Here is a 16,346-nt window from a genome sequence, read left to right as displayed (position 1 = left end):
GATGAAGCACACTGGGCACAAAGCCTCCTTCAGAACCAGTGGAAGAGGGCATCCACTCACCCCCTCCTTGGCAGGATGAAGCACACTGGGCACAAAGCCCCCTCCAGAACCAGTGGAAGAAGGCATCCACTCACCCCGTCCTTGCCCAGATGAAGCACACTGGGCACAAACTCCCCTCCAGAACCAATGGAGAAGCCATCCACTCCAGAGACTGTAGCTTTGCACCCCCTACAACCAAGCAGTGGGCAAACCACCCAGTTGAGAGACTGTGGCCATGCACTCCCCAGGACCAAGCGGTGGGCAAACCACCCACTTGAGAGACTGTGGCCTTGCACTCCCCAGGACCAAGCAGTGGGCAAACCACCCACTTGAGATACTGTGGCTTTGTACTCCCCAGGACCAAGCAGTGGGCAAACCACCCACTTGAGAGACTGTGGCCTTGCACTCCCCAGGACGAAGCAGTGGGCAAACCACCCACTTGAGATACTGTGGCTTTGTACTCCCAAAGACCAAGCAATGGGCATGGAGCCTGTATTTTTTCGACCTGATGCCCCTGCAGTGTTCTCTCCGTATTGAGGCAGGAGTCAAGTGTGGCCTTGGCATATGTATTGTGCAGGCGTTAAAAGTAGCCACAAAAAATGACACAGTGGAATCTCTTAGATTCCACAGCACCATTTTAGCAGTTCCCCTGACCTCGGAACACCTCCTGGCATACATTATGCCTGGCGCAGGCATAATTTGTCACAAGGGATTTACAAAGTGGCGCAATGCATGCATTGCACCACTTTGTAAATATGGCACATCGATTTTGGCCTTGTTGGACCACATTAGAGTAAAAACATGACGCTAATGTGGTGCAAAGAGGCACTAGACCCTCCCAAATCTGGACCTTAGTTTTGGTATTTCATCAGCTGCAGAAATTTTCCAAGACATCGTTTGATGTATCATCCAGCCTGTTGTGAATGCGTTCAATTATAGCGAAGGCATATTCGTTTTCAGAGCTACACAGAAAGCGCACAGTAAAGCCCTCACACAAGTAAGTTGTTTACTTACTGATTCAGTTTTTACTTTGAATGCAAACAACTTTGAGTTCCAGAAGACAAAGCCAAAATTATTTGGCCATAACTTTTCTGATGGAGGTACTACACACGGTCCTGTGAAAGTACAAGCTGTGTCAAGTGCTGATCTCCCACAAGATGTTTCTATGGTGTGTTCATTTCTTGGCATGGCCAGTTACTGTTCAAGATACAAACAAGTCTTTGCCACTGCAAGTGCTCCATTACGAGAGTTGACAAAGAAAAATATTTGATTTCAATAATCACAAGAACATGAGAGAAGTTTCAAGAGAATCAAACAAGGCATTGAAAATACTGTTGAAATGGCATACCTCAACCTAAAGCTTCATACAAAGATTGTTTTTGATGCCAGCCCAGTCAGGTTAGGCACTATCCTTCCACATCACAGTGGACACCCAATGCTCAAAGACATATTGTGGCATATTCTAGCAGACGTTTGTCCCATATAGAATGTGCTTACACAAAACCTGAGAAATAAAGTTTAGCCTTGGTATGGGCTTGTGACCATTTCCATGTATTCTTATACGGAAAGCCTTTTACGCTGGTAATTGATCATTAAGCTTTACTGCCTTTCTTCTGCAATCCAAAAGCCAAGACACCTTCTCGCACTGAACAATGGGGACTAGAATTGCAAGAGTACAATTATACAATTGTGCATCATCCGGGAAAGGAACAAATCCCCGCTGACTGTCACAATTTAACCATGTGCCCTATGTGCAGTGGGTATTACTCACCAGCCTCATGCTATTCCTTCCCCTGTGCTGCCAGTCTATCTCAAGTAATCCATGCCTTTCCTGTCCCTGAAGGCCTGAACTATTTGTCCTTCAGTTCTGTTACTATGCACGTTTAGGCAAGTTAGCACCTGCAGATATCATGTGCCATTATAGGATAGTTAAATTTCCACTGTGAACCAAAGGGTTGTACCATCATTCACTTGGGTTTCATTGTACTTATTATTGTCAATTTCCATTTGCACCTGTTGCCTGTTAAGTCATATTCATTTGTTTGTAATACATGACTTTCCCCAGGTTCTTAACCTGCACTGGTCTCCCGAGCAGCCTAGACCTTCATTGCTTCAGTCCTGTACAACTTTGTACCATTCATCCGGAAATCTTCCAGCACTTACATCTCCCAAGTCTCTTCCAATGACTCTGAAATCCTGATTTATGTAATGCCTCTAGTGTCTCTCTCCATGAGCTATGATTCCTCCTCTTTTCAAAGTTCTTGCAATGACCCGCCTGCCTTCTTCGAACTTCAGCTCAAGTGTTAGCCCAGGCTGAGTATTTGCTCCTAGATTAGTCTGCACTAATCTTTAGTAGTATTTGCAGGCCTGTCATCTCCTTGCTTGTTCTGGCTCTGGACCCTCTCCCCAAGTCTTGGCTTTTGAACTGTGACTCTTAGACTAGAGACTGTCTCCTGAACCAATTTCATACCTCTAACTTATGCACTGAGAATAACCATGGTTTCTGGCATACTTTGGGAGTGCAACCGACTTCAACCTTGTACTGAGTGTAACTGTGTTTTCTAGCATACCTTGGGATTGTCTCTAACTCCAATTTATGTTTCAGGTACAACCTTGAGAGTGTCAGTAACTCCGGCCCGTGCCAAGAAGTAACCTTATTTCATGTATTGCCCTGTTTTTGAGATTTAGCCAATGTACAAAGTGCAACCTTGTGAGTGTCCGTAACTCCAATCTTGTGCCCAGAATAATCATTTCTAGATTTAGCCCATGTATTGAGTACAACCTTGAGAGTGTCAGTAACTCCAACTTTGTGCCACCTATAGTTATGTTCTGAGTTTATCTATTTCTGAGTGTATTCCATTTTCAAGAGTAACCTGGCTGCTAACATACCTTGAGAGTGTGTGTAACTTCCAACCTATGTGCATAGAGTAACCTGGTTTTCTATTACATTGTGAGTCTTTCCGATTCCAATCTATGTATCGGGTGCAATCATGGATTGTCACTATCTCCAGCCTATGTTCTGAGTTTACAGTGGAGTGCCTTTAACTCTACCCAGTACTTCAAGTTCTTCATCACGAGTGACAGGAGATTCCATTTGAGTATGTGGTTGATCTGCTCTCATGATATGATTATTAAGAAATCTGTAAGTGTGAAATATTGCAACATTGTTTTGTATCCTGTGTAGAGGGTGTGATGCAGTGAAGGTAATTTCCTCTTCTTCTCATTTACAGTGTATTGCATTTCACGTTAACCAGAAGTGCAGTCTCGTAAACATCCACCTTCTTCTAAACCAGAAGATCCCAGAAGTGGCAATCCTGTTAAGCACACTAGCACTGTCACTGAGCACAACAAGTACCGCAAGTGTTCTTTTATTATTTTGTCTTTTACCTCATTCCCCCACTGGAAGACTCATGGAACTAGGAGTGATCCTCCAAGGTCTGGCATGTACAAAGGGAATGGAGGGCATTGCATGACAAAGTAAAGCAATGTAGTCAACTCCATGCAGCTGATACACAAGGAGTAAGACTCATTGAAAAGTGAAGTGCAGCAATGTAATCAAGTGCAAGCAGCCGGTATACAGGGAAGGAAGAACATTAAATCAAGAGGTACACCACACACACTCAAGTGGGTGTTTCAAGTATACAAGTGGGAGTGATTATTAGTAAAGGGTATGGTACAACAATGTACTCAAGGGCACACAGCTGGTGTACAAGGAGGCAAGATCATTTAAGGGTGGGATACACTAATGCATTTAAGTGCATGCAGCTGGTGTACCAAGGGAATTGAGATCATTATGTGGTGAGGTAAAGTAATGCACTCAAGTGCATGCAGCATGTACTAAGGAAATGGAAGTCATTAGATGGTGAGGTACATCAATGCAGTCAAGTGCACCAGTAAGTATTCAAGGAGTGAGGATCCTTAAAAGTGAGCTGCAGCAATGTCATTGGGTGTATCAAGCCTGTGTACAGATCATTAAAAGGTGAGCTACAGCAATGCTCAAGTGTATGTGGTTGATGTATTAGCAGTGAGGCTCGTTAAATAGTGATGTACAGCAATGTACTCAAGAAGGCATCGCGCTCAAATACAATGGATTACATCACAGTATTCATGAAAGAGCATTAGTCAGAGAAGTGTAGTGTGATGCATTGTGACAGGTGGATTGTGCTGTATACAATGATCCAGAGGGGATGGCTTCAGCAGAAGTTGCACAGAGCCAGGTGTCAAGGAGCATGCATCAGGAGGCTGGTGGCATGCAAAAGACAAGGAGCATTGACAACGATTCCTCCTTCCAGCCACCCTGCAAATCTTGCCTTTTCTGAGCAAGGGCAGCAGTAAGTTACCGGACTGCTTGCTTGGGGGTTTTGGGGTCATTAGAAAAACACAAACATCAACCATGCCAATTAATGCTACAAGAAAGGGACGTATGCACGTGAATGGCAGAAAGCAGCCTGCTAGTTGGGGTTCAGGCAGCACACAAGATGATGATGATGGAACAGCAAGAGAAGAGGGTGATATGACCCTCCAGTCGGCTTGCGCTATGTGGCTTCACTTAGTAAGAGAAGGTGCCAAACAGTGGAAAAACAGAAACAAAGCAATGGCAGATAGAAGTGGTGGGGTAGGTGGCCCATGTGGAGATTGTGTACTAAATGATAGCATGATCTAAGGGAGAAGCAGTAGAGGTGGTGCTAGTGGTAGTGATAGTACAATACAGCAAGACTGGTAGAGGCAGACGATGGGACATTAGTCGGGGTAAAGAAGTACAAGGTGATGACTTTGGAGACGTGATATCACATGAAGGCTGAGTAATGGCAAACAAGACAAGGTGGCAAGTGGTGGCTTGGGAGTTGTTGGTAAGGGCAGATGATGGCAAATTGGTCGGGGCAGATAGGTGGAAGATGATGGCTTTGGAGGCCTGATATCACTAGAAGTGATGGCCCAAATCAGAAGGTTGCAGGTGGTGGTTCTGGAGTTATGTAGTACAAGATACTACTGAACAGTATGAAGCTATGACATACTGTCACAGATTTAATGTCACGTGATGGCACATGTGGTATGTGAAGGTAAGGCATGTATTTAGTTACTGGCATGGTGACAGTAGCCTAGGGTAGGGTGCTATGGTCAAGGGAGCCCCAGCAGTGGTTGGGGAGCCCATACTGCTACCGTGCTGCTGTCAGTGGTCCCAAGCTCACGGCCCATAGAGCTTAGAGCAAAAGCTATAGGTGGTCATTATGACATTGGCAATGGTGGTAGTACCACCGCTAGGCCGGCGTTAATATCCACCAGATTATAACCATGGCTGCGATCCCTCCCATAGACAGCCAATGTACCACCTGAACCGCCAGTGCGATACCACCACTGAAGATGGTGGTAGCCCTCTTCAGGCTGGCGGAAGACAAGGATTAGCCCTCCATATTATGACATAGCAGACAGACAGGATTTCCGGGGAAGTAGCAAGGCCACCAAAAGCCTGGCAGAAACACATCATATAAAAGAAGACATTCACCTCCAGGGACACAGAGGAGTCAGAGGCCGCCATAGAACCAGAACTGGAAGTCTTCCTGATGCTGTACCAAGCCATGGCCATCCAGGAGCACCGATGAAGATGACGATGGTGAGTACAGCTGCCTAGCACACAAGGGAGGGAGGGAGGGTAGAGTGACACACACACATGCACAACACACACCAGACACACACCACACACCCAGAACAATCTTCAGTGTCAATCAACAGCAACATAACCCAGAAGCAAAGAAAGCTAGGGCGTATACCTCTGGTCCAACCACTATAATCATGTTGGATAATGAGTGTAAAGCTAAAACATGATGAAGAACATATGTACAAGGAGGCCCATTGGCCATGTCAAAGTCCTCAAATGTCCACAGGGTAACATCCAGGGGCCCAACTTGACTCCTACCACTGGGCAGGGGCATCATGTCGGAAATAGGCAGGCACCTCAGAGGGCAGGTGGGAGGGGATTCTTTTTGAAAGGGGGGTCCTTGGGTTTGGGTTTTGGAGGGGGTGGTTCTTCACCCTTTGGCTTAGGGGGTGGAGGAGTAGGCTTGGGGCGGGGGCTGGAGTGCCACTCTTGGGCCCCGTTGTAGCAGATGAAGGTTTCGGGGGAGATACAGGGCCTGATTTGGGGCTGGAGGTACTGGGCTGGAGGGGTGGGACTCTCCACTTATGGGCAGGATGGGGAGAGGGAAGAGGTCAAAACGGGAAAGGAAAAGCTTCTTAGGACCAATGGGGGGTGTGGGAGGAGGTATGGGAGTGGAGGTAGAAGGAGAGGTTGTAGAAGGAGGAGGTGTGCGGGACTTGGGTGTAGGTGCATGACTGTTGTGTTGGGTGCATGTTTGTCAGAATGTGTGTGTGGGATGGGTTGGCAGAGAGGAGACAGAGACTGGGAAAAGGTTGTAGGAGGGGAAACGGAAGGAACAGAGTCACGGGCTGCTGTCAGAGAGGAGGTCAGAGCCTGAAATGATCTCTGTAGGGCTGCCAAGCCACCGTGAATGCCCTCCAGGAAGGCATAGCATTGCGGCATCTGGGATGCCAGCCCTTGGATGGCATTCGCTATGGTTGACTGCCATACAGAGATGGATCTCAGGAGGTCAATAGCCTCCTCACTGAGGGCAGCAGGGCTGACTGGGGCAGGGCCTGAGGTGCCTGGGGCGAAGGAGACACCCATCCTCCTGGGTGAGCTGGCATGGGAAACTGGGAGGGGCTACTGGGAGGGCAGTACTGATACGGGGTGGCGGAAGATGAAGCAGCTGGGCTGGTCCCAGAGGGGTCTGTCACAACCAGGGAGCTCCCATCAGAGGAGGAATCAGAGTCACTAGTATCCTCTCATGTCCCCTTGTGGTACTCCCCTCGCCCTCCGTCCCACTGGTCCCCTCAGCGTCGGTGGACTCTGCCTCCTGGGTCTTATGGGCTGCAGCTCCCTCACTCGCTGGTGCCCCTGCTCCTTTGCCAGATGATGCTAATGCATACATGGACAGGATGACAAAAAGAGAAAGGGGAGAAATAAAGGAAGCACACGGTCAATCACAGCTCCAACAGCACAAATGTCAATCACATCACTATCACTTACTGGGACTAAAAATGGGCAGCAAGGACCACACTGGCATACCAATGGCTAGGTACTTCATCAGGTAGGAGCCAAACACTGCCATCAGTACACTACTGGACCAACTAAGCCCTGTCTGCCATGGAAAGCCAGCTATCTAGCAATTGTAATCATGCATCCCACCCAACACACCTTAGCTGGACCAACCAACAATGTCTAAACTGCCAGAATGGGGCATCCACTGACTAGTACCCTACACCCAAATCCCATGCCAGGAAACAAATGATGCATGTCACACACACTGTACTCACCCCCTTGAGGCTGCTGTGCTGCCCTCAAGCACCCATCCAACTCAGGATTGGCCACTGCCAGTATGCGGGCATTTAGGGCGGTCAGGCTTCGAAGGGCACCCCTCCCTCATTGGGAGGCTGTCCTGAGCTGGGTCTCTGTGGTCTTCCGGGCCCAGCGTCTCAGGTCCTCCCACCATTTCCTGCAGTGGGTGCTCTGCCGGCTATGGACCCCCGGGGTTTGCATGTCTTTGGCGATGGCATGCCACAACCCCTTCTTCTGATGGGTGCTGACCTGCAGAGGAAACACAGACAGAGGGACACCATGAATCAGACAATCAAGCCTGTCACACATATGGCCTGCATACAGCATTTGCCCCTCAACAGGCACAGACATCATCCACACCTCTCCATTCACATTGCTTGCAGCCCTACCCCCAAAAGACACACTGCCAGCACACACATACATCCATATGCAGACATGTTGCATGCAACGTACCCATTATGTACTCTCCTGTTGGTCTAGAGGCCCATATAACTTTCCAAACAGGGGTAGGACCCCATCCATGAGCCTCTCCAACTCCTCTGATGTGAAGGCTGGGGTCCTTTCCCCTGTAGCATGGGCCATGGCAGGTTCCAGACACAGGTCACAGCAGAACATGCAGTGTAAATGTAGTCCATTGGAAAGTCAGGAATCAAGTAATGTAGTAGGAAGAAAACGGCAGTCAATTCCGTTGATCATCATTGATTCCTGTACTCCATAGAGCCCCATGTTAGCCAATGAGGAATTGCACGGTGGTGCAGCTCGCCTTCTGGCATGACGCCTAAAGCTGGCGGAGTGAGGTCACTTCCACCTGTCCTTGCATACAGGACAGGCTGTTGCCATTTCCTACTGTTAGTACACATGTATTGATTTTAAAGTGTGTCACTGGTGTCGACTATACACAACTAGACTAATCTAGTGTCCACCATACATACATGCTCTGTGTACACTGATATAGTGTGTCTATAGGTCCTGTTGTCACTCCCTTTTCACTTTTGGGTCATATAGGTACCAATCTCTGTGGATGAACAGGAGGAGGAAGAGGCAAGCACCTGGGTCCGACCCCTTGTGGACTTGGCTACACTGGAGGACTGGCACATCATACTCACCTATTTTCTGGACAGGGCCACGATCACGGAGCTGTGTGCACACTTGGAGCCTGATCTGCTACCTGATATCCGTTGCACAACAGTAATCCCCCCTCTTGTGCAGGTACTATCAGTGCTCCATTTCCTGGCAACAGGCTCTTTCCAGGTGACAGTGGGCTTGGCTGCAGGAATGTCACAGCCAATGTTCTCAATTGTGATCACAAGGGTTTTGGCTTCCTTGCGCAAACACATGTGCAGTTACATCGCATTCCCCCAGGTTGAAGATTTGCCCTCAGTGAAAGCTGTATTCTATGCAATGGGACACATACCACGTGAGTGGGGCCATTGATGGCACCCATTTTGCCTTTGTCCCCCCAGGGTCAATGAACAGGTGTACAGGAAGAGTTTCCACTCACTCAGGCCCATATTTATACTTTTTTAGCACCGCATTCGTGTCATTTTTTGGTATTTTGTAAGTTTGCGCCGATTTTGCGTCAAAAAATGACGCAAATGTGGTGCTAAAAAAGTATAAAATGGGCCTCAATGTCCAGATGGTGTGCCTTGCTGACCAGTACATCTCCCACGTCACTGGCAAGTATACTTGGTCTGTGCATGATGCCTTTGTCCTGAGGAAAAGCAGCGTTCCACAGCTGATGGCAGGATTACAGAGGCACAGAGTGTGGCTTATAGGTGAGCCAGTGTCCCCACTCAATGTATGTCAGTGTATGCCTATAAGAACCATACCCCATGCCATTGTGCAAGGCTAATGTGTGTCCCTCACTTCATCCAGGTGACTCCGGCTACCCAAACCTGTCCTGGCTCCTGACCCCTTTTAGGAATCCGAGAACAGAGGCTGAAAATAGGTACAATGATGCTCATGGGCTTACAAGGAGGATTGTTGAACGGACCTTAGGTCTCCTGAAGGCCACATTCAGGTGCCTCCATCTGACAGGTGGATCCTTATGCTATTCCCCTGAGAAGCTCTGCATGATTGTTGTTGTGTGGTACATGCTGCACAATTTGGCCCTCAGACACCATGTGGCCTATCTGCAGGAGGATGGGGGTGACAATGCACCAGTGGCAGCAGTGGACACTGAGAAGAGTGAGGAGGAGGAAGAAGAGAAGGATGTGGACAACAGGACACACATCATACAGCAGTACTTCCAATGACACTCAGGTAAAACTATTGAACTATAAATTTTTCAATTTGAGTGTTTGAGTGTTTGAGTTTGAGTGTTGTACTGTGTGGCTGCAGTATACTGCCATTCACTACCTTTGGTTCCCAACTGACTGTCACCTATGCCTTCCCTTATTGCAGATATTTGCGTGGTTACAACAATGTAATGCTGCGATGTGTACAGACTGCTGAAACACATATGTAGGATGGATGAACACATTACAGGACATTTGCACAGGATCATGCAGTTCAATACAGTTCAATACATGGTGCATTTCCTTCAGATAAAGCACAATTACTCAAGTTGTGTCCAAGGGTGTTTAATTATTATTCAAGTATACAATGGAAAGCACAATAGGGTAGGGTGGTGGTTGGGAAAAGTCCAGTGTAGAGGGCCAGTCTGTTTGTAGCACAGGTCCAGTGTCCAAGGGGCCATAGGAAGAGGAGCAATGGCAGTTCAAAGTGGACATGGTGACACAGTGGGACACAAGGGGGTAATATACTGGAGGGGCTCATTTCTTGTCGGTGGTCTTGGCAACTGTCTCTGGTGTCTGTCTGGGTCACAGTGAACGTTTGCGAGGTAGTTAACCTTCTGCAAGGGGAGGGGTGCTGGTGGTCTGTGAGTCCTGTGGCAGGGCCTCCTGTCCACTAGCTGCAGTAGATGGGGAGGGCTGGTCAGTACTCTGGCTAGTGGTAGGGGCCCAGTGGTGTGCTGTGTACTTCCTCATGATGTTGGCCATGTCACCCAGCACCTCTGCACTGGAGGTCATGGTGGTTTTCAAGGCCTGCAATTCTTGCTTGACCTCCTGGTGGTGCTCCCCCTGCAGCCGCTGGTTCTCATGCATGATATTTACCACCTGATCCATCCTGTCCTGGGATTGTTGGTATACCCCCAGGACATTAGCGAGTGCCTCCTGGGCAGTTGGTTCTCTGGGTCTGTCCTCCCCCTGAAGTAACGGTTGTCCTCTGACATCCCTGTCCCCCTGTGCCTGTGTCCCCTGAATGGTATGCCCACTCCCACTGATCCCAGGACCCTCAATGTCTTGCCTGTGAGGTGTGGACTCGGATGCCTGTACAGGTGGGCACATTACTGATTGATGTGTCCTGGGGGCATTGGGTCGCTGCTGTGGTGTTGGAGTAGACTGGCTGTGGGATGGGGTAGCCGACTGACCAGTGGTCCCTGATGGGCCAGGGAGTTTATCCAGGTCGGGACGTCTAGAGTTACTGTCATCACTGAGGTTATCTTCTGGTAGGGGACTAGGTAGCCATGGCCCCTCCACGCTGCTGACATTGGCTGGGGCACCTGTGGGGATGTAAGTGATGTGCTATGGTATTTGTCTGTGACATATTCCGCATTCCTTGCTTTCCCACTGTTAATGGTGTTGTCCTCCTACCTTTGGTATTGTGTGGTGTTGGATTGTGGGATTGGTAGTTCTCCATGCTGTGCATGCATTGGTGGTGTGTGTGCATGCAGAGCTGGAAGGAATGTGCTTGCAGTTGGTATGGCATGCAGGGTTTGCCATTTAGGTGTGGTAATTGGGGTGGCACACTGTGTGAGATGGAATGGGGTGAAGGGAGTCAGGGTGAGGGGTTGAGATAGCATGCAGGTATGGGGGGTTGATAGGTTGTAAATGGTGGCTTATTAGTGTCCAGTTCTCCAGCTACTCCAGTGAGTCCCTCAGGATGCAGTATTACCAAAACTTGCTCCTCCCATGCTGTCAGCTCTGGGAGAGGATGTGGGGGTCCACCGCCAGTCCTACTGATGGTGAGCTGGTGCCTTGCTGCAATGGAGTGCAGCTTCCCCTGTAGGTCTTTCCACCTCTTCCGAATGTCGCCCCTTGTGCGTGGAGTTTGTCCCACAGTGCTCACCCTGTCCACGACTCTCCGCCATAGCTCCATCTTCCTGGCAATGGAGATCTGCTACAGGTACAGCAGGGACTCTACTCTATTTCCTCAACCATGACCAGCGATTCCTCATCAGAGAAACGGGGGTGCCTTTGTGGGGACATGGGTGCTGCGTGGTGTGTGCGTTGTTCAGAGGGAGTTGAGTGATGTGTTGGGGCGTGTGGTGTGTGGTGCATGACATATTTATGGGTAGTTTTATATGTGTGTGCAGTTCTCTCTGGGATTAGCGTGGCAAGGTGTGGCGATCTACTCGTGTTTGCAAAGGTTTGTGGGTGTTGTGGTGGTGTTTTATAGTGCTGTTGGTGGGTGTGTGTGGTGTGTGTATATGTGTCAGGTGTGGGTTTTTTGGACCGGCCAATGTTGGCATGTTTTGGTTTTGGGTGGCCATTTCTGCCATGGCGGTGTGCACCACCTGTGGTTTGCCACCGTTGATTGTCCACTCTGGTGCTTCGTGCGTCATTATTTGGAGGGCGTTGTTTTGCTGGTTTAACGGTATGGGTGGTAGTTCCAACAGTTTATTGCGTTCAGTGGGTCTGGCAGATTTGTGGATGTGGGTGTTTTCTGTCATTTTTGTGTGTATGTGTCATAATCTGGCAGACATATGTTCACCTCTGCGGTGGTATTTTGGGACAGTCAGGACGGCGGTATTCAGTATTTACCGCCAATGTCATAATGAGGGCCATAGTGTCTTCAGATAAGTATAACAATAACTATTGAATTTCTATGGCTTTGTGCATGTAAAATCTGAACCTAACTAGAACATCTCTCTAACCTTTGTTTTTTTTAGTAAAAAACAAAGTTTAAAAGTAACGTTATAGTAGGTGGGTATGTCAGTGACTTAATGTAACAAACTAAAAGAAGACACAGAAATTCACCAATTATAGTTAGCAGAGCTAACTATAACTTGCTCTCTCACCATGCACTGCTTATGACCTCACATATTACATCACTCATGAAATGTTCTACAACATCATTTATAACATCACTGATGACATCTCAAATGACATTCTTGATGACATCACTGATGACAACATCCAACAAGTGTGCTAGTTTTTTTCATAGTTTACATAGTGGCAGGTAGCTACCACATTACTTTTCCATCTTATTTTGTACTGTGTGTGTCCAGGAACAGGGTAGAAGTGTTTACAAACTAGATGTCCCTTTAGCACAACATAGATGTGTAGAGGTACTGAACACAATATAAATCTTAGTTTTGAAGATTAACTTTGTGTGCAGATGACAGCTGGCAACTGCTTCCAGTATGTTCCTTGCAGGTTTTTTGGTTCTGCAGAACAAACAGGGTAAAGGTTCTATGTAGTAGATACTGAGGGGCATATTTATAAGAGGGGTTGCATCACTCTTGCAATACGTGACGTGGTGCATGAGGTACACGAGCCCAAATTGCATTTTATGAACATATGCAAGGCATTCTGCAGCACTAATGGAAAGAGGAAAATGAATCAGGAGATCATTTTTTTGTGCGGGAAGGTGTACCTTCCTGCACAAAACAATCCTCTTTGGTGCTAGGGTGCTTGTGTTGGTGATAGGCAGCTAAAAGAGCACCAGCATTAGGACAGAGGCACAAATGTGGCCTATTCTTTGGAAAACTGCACATTCCTGCCGTTTTCCTGTCATGCAAGGCAGCAGGGTTACTTGGTGCGATGCACTACATGCCATGGCCATGAGTATGTCCAAAAGTATTTTAAGCAGCTGTGAGTTATTAGACAGAATAGTATCGGCATGACAATTTCTACATAACAAAGAAGACTTTGTGCACCAGGTACTAACCAATGTTATCACAATGGAGGGGCCCTCTGAAAGTCATTACAGGCCTTGGTAGCTCACCCCCAGGGCCCAAACTTATAGAGAAGGGGAGTTGGACCATGCAGCCTCCCTCCCCAAGCCTCATTAGGCCCTGGGAACCCCATCCCCTAAATCCTTTTTTTCAATTAAAGGGAAGGGGGACATCAGGCTGCCTTCCCTGAGCCTTATTAGGCCCAAGGGAACCGATCCCAAGGGATGTGGTTTTTTTTTCTAAAGGGGAGGGAAGGCCGTGCGGCCCCATACCTCAAGCCTTTAAAAGGCTCTGGAGACCCCATTCCCAGGGTTTCCACTTTTCATAAAGGGGAGGGTGGCCACACAGTTACCTTCCTCAGAGCATTTTCCAGCCCTGGGGATCCCGTCCCCTGAGGCCACATTTCTAAAGATGGGTGCCCTGGTACACACCCACTGAACCCACAATCTACTACATTGAGGGCTGCGGGGGAAGCACCAGGGCCCCATAGCACTAGCCGGCTCCCTGCATGCAACAGGAGCTGGCATTGTTCCCATCCACAGGGAACAGCTATTTCTGCTGCTCCCTCCTTGCAGGAACAATCTGTTGAAACAAATCAAAAGCCTACTCTCAGGTGGCGGACCATTTTCAAGATGTTTCAGACTTTGTGTTTGTTCCCTTGTGGAGGTAGATTTAAAAATGCTGCCATCAGGTGGGAGCAAACACTGCTTTTCTGCTTGTGCCTGTGAGGGCAAGGAAACTGTTATGTCCCAGGGGTGGGTTTTCTGGGACATAGCTAATGAGCTGCCTCTAGATGAGGGGGCCCCTGTGCCATTATTAACCCAGGGAGGGGGGTCACGTGGCCCCCTCCCTTTTTAAACGGTAATCGGACCGATTTGATGGGAATCCAGGGACCTTTAGAGGCTCGGGGAGGGTGCCCCCTCCCACCTTTTAACAAATTTCAACCATGGGGATAGGCTCCCCAGCACCTCTGATGGCTCACAAAGGGTGGCTGCATGGCCACATATAATGTCAGAGCCAAAGAAGTAAGAAATGTGTTACAATCCAATTTGGGCATTCTTGCATGCAAGCCTACCCTAGAGAACATTTTGTTTGATATACCTACTATTACAAATAGGAAGGGTTGCTCTCTCAGAGACAGACTTGTCTATAATGATATAACAACTAAGAGGGATAGTCAGCTGTAGACATTTAATGATGTTTTCAATGTGGGAAGCGGAAAGTTTGCCATAATAGCAAGCACCCAGTTTTGTAGTGTACAACCGTACCTGTCCCTGCAATAAAAGATATGTGAGTAGCGCCATTCACTGTGTCAAAAAGAGAATACTGTAGCACATGTAGGCCATTGATAATGAGGATCCTCATTACCCTATGGCTAGACAATTTAATGGGTCTCACTTTAATGATAGGACCACACTGCCATACTTTGAAAGAAAACACATGACTCATAACATCAGGGGGGGTAACAGAAGTACCATGCCTAGGGGAGAGAAGTCAAAATAATGAATTGATCTGGAAACCAATTATCCAGGAGGGTAAAACCCTGAGGAAGAATTAAGTATTAATTTGGGAAACAACTAAAGCTATCATATATCTTGTACTATGATTTTATTTTTTGTCATGTTCTAGTTCTTATGTAGGTCAGGATATTTGAAATATAGTACCTGTGGGTACCTATGTCGTTCATACTTGGACATTTGGACATATATAGTTTTCAAGTGATTTGGAAGTCATACGATTGTTGCAGATGACATTCATGTGCCTATGACGTTTCTCTACAATGTTTACATTTTTAGTATTTGATATTTATACAAGAAGAGAAGAAAGAGGTTCTTGTATAAGTTGTGATGGTGGTCACATAGAGCTTGATGTTCCCCTACCCTTTTCTTCAGCACAGCAGCACTATGTTTGGTGGATTCAGTTCAGATAATAATTTCTTTACACTCTTTACTCATATAGGATTGTGTGTCTGTAGTTTGATGAATGTGCCATTACCTATTACAATTATTGAACTGAAATAAATGTTGGTTATTGTTTATTTTGGTTTCATGTAATATCAATCATTTCACAAGACTTTGGATGTGTTCCTTTCCATTACAAAGTAGATATTTGGCCCACAATTATACTATAATGTATATTGATGTCAGATTGTATTTTGTGGGAACCTTGCCTTGCTTAACTTATTTTATTATGGGTTACTGGAATTTGTTACACTTTTGTACTATGGATGGCTCTCAGATTCCACTATGGAGCCATATTTATAGGGCAGTTTTTGGAATATGCACTATGCATTGGTACTTTACAACATATGTATGATGATTATGCCATTGTTTTATACTATTACATATAGAAACCACAATTACAATTTGCTCTGACATACCTTGTAATATACGTAACAATGAGGCTACAGTTTTCTAGGTTCTAGCTGTTTATACATCTGAACTTGTCAATTTGTGTTATTATACAGTTTACATTGTTATTTTAAAGTAATATTGTGGAGATGTCAGCAAATTATGTGGTCTTGTGGCATGGGCAAAAGTGGTTAAGAAAAATTCCACTATAGAGGTATTATATGTTATATCATGAATTAATTATTATCATTATTATTTTTATATTATTATGTTTTTTTAGTAATACCCTTGTAAACTGAAGAAGTCCATATATGCATATATGTTACAAGATGGCGCTGGTTTGATATATACTGTTATAGTCCTACTTTTCTTTTTTTTAACTGACTTAAAAACGTTGCATTCACATGGGTGGTCAGGTGATCAAGGATCTTTGAGGCTGAAACACATCTGGTGGTATGCGTATACAGGATGCTGAGGATTTTGTCAACAGCCCTGCGAATTAGTAAAAAAAATATAAGGGGCAGGATGAGAATACCCAGCCCGATACCCTTGCAGGTGGGGGGTCCCTGAGGACCACCCTGGGGCAAAATGTAAAAGCAGA

Source organism: Pleurodeles waltl, chromosome 1_2 (assembly GCF_031143425.1).
Source record: "Pleurodeles waltl isolate 20211129_DDA chromosome 1_2, aPleWal1.hap1.20221129, whole genome shotgun sequence".
NCBI classification, from domain to species: Eukaryota; Metazoa; Chordata; class Amphibia; order Caudata; family Salamandridae; genus Pleurodeles; species Pleurodeles waltl.
This window is presented reverse-complemented; position numbering follows the sequence as displayed.